This window comes from Monopterus albus, unplaced genomic scaffold (genome assembly GCF_001952655.1).
Source record: "Monopterus albus unplaced genomic scaffold, M_albus_1.0 scaffold275.1, whole genome shotgun sequence".
NCBI classification, from domain to species: domain Eukaryota; kingdom Metazoa; phylum Chordata; class Actinopteri; order Synbranchiformes; family Synbranchidae; genus Monopterus; species Monopterus albus.
The window spans coordinates 324,719-329,694 of NW_018128155.1; the positions used below are offsets into that span (position 1 = coordinate 324,719).

Sequence of the window (4,976 nt, forward strand, 5' to 3'; positions counted from 1 at the left end):
TAGATAAGTTCTGCATTGTTGTAATGCTAACTAACCTATAATTAATAACTAGTGCTCGCTAGTGCTATGCTGTTCTGATAAAAAAAAAAAAAAAGACCATATGCATTGATTTCAACAATGCAACTCTATTCTATGTGTTTCTTTCAACTCATGCAAAACTTGTCAATAACGGCTAATGTAAGCACAGATTACTAGCAACATGTCGACTGTCACTACATGAACTCAAGTTATGAGGGAGGCAAATCAGGTTTAAACCTAATCTAGATGTCAGAATGAAGAAGCCATCACAAAGTATGTTTAATATAGAGTTCTCACAAAAAAGATTTAACCTTGCTAATATGTTGTATGCTTGATCTTGCATTTGATAAATTTGTTACATCGCTGAGCTATTTTAGACTAATCAGACATTATTGTTCAATAGCAACTTCATCAGCTTCTCCAGCACCGGAGCAGCTGGTCCATCCAGTGGATGGTAAGTATAAGTTATTTTTAGTATAATCAGTTATATAAAATGATTTGATTTAAATGTATTTTAATGTGTCATACTGTTTGTTTAGCTGAAGTTTCCAGGATGTTTGCATCATATAACCGCATGACAGGGACACCCAGAAGAAACCACACAAAGAATACCATCGCATTAATATCATACACACACACCTTCTGCTGTCTCATTTGAAAAAGAGCGCTTACATCGTTTAGGTTTGGGTGAAAAGCATCTCACTTTTCGTGGTAAGAACTTCTGTTACTTGAATTTAGTGATGATATTGAAGCCTATGTTCATTCCCTTGTAATGTATGGCTTGTATATTTTTTTACTTGTTTAACAGGAAACCAAGAAAGCCCAGAGGAATTTTCTGAGTTTCTCCTGGCTGCATTCCCCAAATTGAGGGATGCCGGTGGGTTTGAGCTCATGCGGGTCACTGGGAATACAAGGAGCCGTCAACTTATGCTTCTGTCATGCCCCAATGCTGGTTATACAGTGAGGCATTTGAGGGATTTGGCCCCTGTGATAACCAGAACCATTCTTTACATTCAGCCCCTGCAGAGGAATTTGAGCGTGGACAATATTATGGTAGATTTTACTTTTGTGTGAATTTGTAATTATTTTTGGAGATAATAATTGACCAGTATTTATATTCTATAAATGTTTTTTATTCATCACATCCAGGAACCAAATGCACAAGGAACCGAATTAGGACCTGTGATGCCTTGCATTCACTGTGGGCACGGATTTGCCTTCTCTGAGTTAAAACGCCACAGTGAAAGTTGTTCAAGGTACTGCTTTTATTATTTAAAAATGCTTGGGTTTTTTTCATCCCTTATTTAATATTTATTAGAATATTTTTGTAACTAGAAGAATATTGGCTCGTCCTTATAATTACCATCTAAACGTTTTACAGTGAATCACAAAGTGAGAGGAGAGTTGAAGGTGCAAGACAAATTAGTTCTGACAGCGGGACAAGTGCCTTCAACTTACAAGAGTCTGTACAGCTAGCTCAGGGTTTGTACACTACTTTGTGAGGGATTATAAAAACGTTGTAGTACTTTTTCTTTTTTTTGTCAACATCATTTTATTTACACCTATTCTCAATGTATTTTTAAAAATTCTACAGAGACTGCAGCAGCAGGATCCCTTATTGAATGGGGTTGTGAGGAGATAGAGATTTGGAGAGTGAGAGTATTTTGGCAAGGTTCATGGCGAGTACCACCAATAAGCGACGTTCTAAAGTTTGGGATTATTTTGATTTCATACCACCCAATAAGGTATAATGCAGTTTATGGCATACATTTTATGTATGTCTGCTTCTGTGAATAATCATTCCAAATCAACCATACAAGTCCCCAAATGACAAACCATTATCTTTAAAGGTTTTCCTTAAACACTTCACACACAAAAAAGATACAATGTTTCTGAATTCAAACACCATGATCATTTGCAAAGTAGGAAGGATCTCTAATCCTGTTAGGGACTTTTAGTACAGTATTTAAATAAAGCTCAAAGCTTGAAATTAACTCTTAACCAACATTTAACCCTTAATATAATTTGCATTGATTGTTTGGGTTAATCTGGAATGTGTTTTACAGTATGGGGGAGAGCATCTGCATATTTTATTGTAATGACGATATAATCATTATTTGGTATGAATGAACAAAACACTTGAATGACCACACAGACTTTTCTGAACTTTTATTGCTGTCATGGGATTGAAACAGTGCCAGTGCTTACCCAGGGGCTAGACAAGAAGAATCGATCAGGAAACTCTTCACAGATTGACTAATGACTGTGCAGTGACACAATTAAGACACGCCCCCTCATTTGCCTACACTCAGTGAAAAAGAAAAACCGTTTGAGAAAAGGAAAAGCTAAATGCATAAATCTTTAAGTAAATATACAAATAAATAAATGTGAACATTAATGAGTGTATTACTGTAAATATAAGCATTTCTATATTTTTTTTTCTAAAGTTTTATATATATGTATATTTATAATTAAAAAATGGGTACATTTATTTTCTTTGTTATTTATATTTGATTATGGCAGTTTTGGTCCTCCATACGCCACCACTAAGTTCTATTAATGCACGTAATAAAGCTCATTCTGCCCCTGTGAAAACTCATTTGACTTCTAATCATAATCTGACTCCTCATTTGATGCAGCAGGAGATTTGCTGCTTCCCTTTGTTTCACCTGCACCGCTATACTTGTTCACTTGAATGAAGGAACTTATTTTTCCACGTACAGCCATTATCACAGCCATTAAAAATATCATGCCAGACCTGTTTCTTCTGTTTTTAAATTATCACCCAAAGACAGTGTTTACCACAGCACTAATTGAGAGGGAATATGCTTGCCTGGTGATGCAACGTCTGTCAGTTGATACTAAAATGTAAAGTCTAGCATAATGTAATAATTCTTTTACTGTATAAGGTTTCTTGCCTCTTTTAGAGCTCTAAAAATATCACCCTCAAGAGTGTGAACTGCAGCTCATATACAGTAGTAAACTTTTTGATTAGAACTGTAACCTTTAGATTGCCTTTCATACCCTCCCCTCACCCACCCATCAAATATTTTCTACTACTGAATAAACATAATGAAACACAATCTAAAAGGTCCTTCTAACCATTTGCAAATGCCAGGGGTATTAGGCACATTAGAGAGTGTCACAGCAGCTGCTAGAGGAGACTCAGAGAAAGAAGGGGGCCATTCAGATAGCTGAACATCAGCCTTGTCAGGAGCCAAACTACCACTGTTATCAATTCAGGCCTGGGCACAAAGATGTGTTTGTGTGGCCTGGTCTGGGCAGAGCTGGCATTCTGTAATGTTTATTAGTCAATAACAGGTCTCTTTGCAATCTTGTCAGGGCCAACAGACACTGAGAATAAAGCGGTGTAATCAGCTAAGGCTGTCAGTGCACAGCCATGAAAAGTAGTACATCTAGCACTTCATTATTAGCTATTGTCAACCATGACACTGTCCTCTGTGATGCTGTCTGAGTCTGCTCACCACTTTCAGTGACATTTGACCATATAAGTCTGCTGTGCCTATTGTAACCGAAGCTGTAAATACAGGTCCCGGAGATAACCAAGAAACAGAGGAGGCAGAGAAAACGGCAGAAGTGGCTGGAGGAGAGAGAGAAATTATTATTAAAATGCTATGGCAGAATGCTTAGAAAGTTAAGCTTTCAAGGATAATCATAAGATTTATGTGTGTGTTTTGTTTGAAATAATCATTAGAGAATGTATAAGAATAAAATGTGAAATGATCGTATTAAAAGAATGGGGGGGAAGTGATTTTACATCTAACAGAGTGAAAATACAAGAATTACAGAAATGAGGAAGTAGACACACATCCCCGAAAGAAGGAACTGCAAAAGTTCGTGTGTGCATGGCACACAGAGAAGAGACACACAACATACTGAGGAAGTAATGAAAATGAATGTTCCATCCACAAAAGTAAAGATTTGACTGATAATTAATGTTTGATCAATGTCTAATCAATGATAATGAATGTTTAGTCAAGTAATGTATTTAAAATGTAAAGATTTATGTTTTGATTTTAAGGCATTGATAGTTTTGTGTAAAATCAGTGTGTAATTCTGATTGTTCTGTTAAAAGCAATGATGGAATTTTGATATTTCAATCAGATGTGAGTTTCTTGTATCTTTATTAGGTATTAAGATGGTTTTAGTTTTCTAGAAAAGTGGAAGTAGTATCCAAGGCTGGATCACAGTGGGGTGGAGGCCGGTTACGGGCAGTAGGCTTGAGCTATGACAGTAAAAAATACAAACCTGATTCCAAAAAAGTTGGGACACTGTATAAAATGTGAATAAAAAGAGAATGCAATGATGTGGAAGGTTGAAATTCCAGTATTTTATTCAGAATAGAATATAGATAACATGTCAAATGTTGAACATGAGATATTTTGAAATGTCATGCCAAATATTGGCTCATCTTGAATTTCATGGGAGCTACACATTCCAAAAATGTTGGGACAGGTAGCAATAAGAGGCCGGAAAAGTTAAATGTACATATAAGAAACAGCTGGAGGACGAATTTGCATCTTATCAGGTCAATTGGCAACATGATTGGGTATAAAAAGAGCCTCTCAGAGTGGCAGTGTCTCTCAGACTTCAAGATGGGCAGAGGATCACCAATTCCACCAATGCTGCGGCGAAAGATAGGGCAGCAATATCAGAAAGGAGTTTCTCAGAGAAGAATTGCAAAGTGAAGTTATCATCATCTACAGTGCATAATATCATCCAAAGATTCAGAGAATCTGGAACAATCTCTGTGCGTAAGGGTCAAGGCCAGAAAACCATACTGGATGCCCGTGATCTTCGGGCCCTTAGACGGCACTGCATCACATACAGGAATGCTACTGTAATGGAAATCACAACATGGGCTCAGGAATACTTCCAGAAAACATTGTTGGTGAACACAATCCGCCGTGCCATTCACCGTTGCCGGCTAAAACTCT

The 4,976-nt window shown here is 36.9% G+C and overlaps 1 protein-coding gene and 1 long non-coding RNA gene across 9 annotated transcripts in view; one reads left to right on the top strand and one right to left on the bottom strand.

Annotated features, from left to right (window-relative positions):
* Positions 1–4,976, bottom strand: part of LOC109972971 (leucine-rich repeat and fibronectin type-III domain-containing protein 2-like) — a 269,768-nt gene that overhangs the window by 205,312 nt on the left and 59,480 nt on the right. The window lies entirely within an intron of this gene.
* Positions 12–1,640, top strand: LOC109972973 (uncharacterized). 2 transcript variants are annotated; one of them, XR_002276764.1, is made up of 6 exons: positions 12–291; positions 422–729; positions 827–1,071; positions 1,168–1,274; positions 1,400–1,500; positions 1,613–1,640. It is a non-coding gene; the product is annotated as an uncharacterized LOC109972973 (long non-coding RNA). The 2 variants fall into 2 exon arrangements; XR_002276763.1 differs by having other exon boundaries at positions 12–729.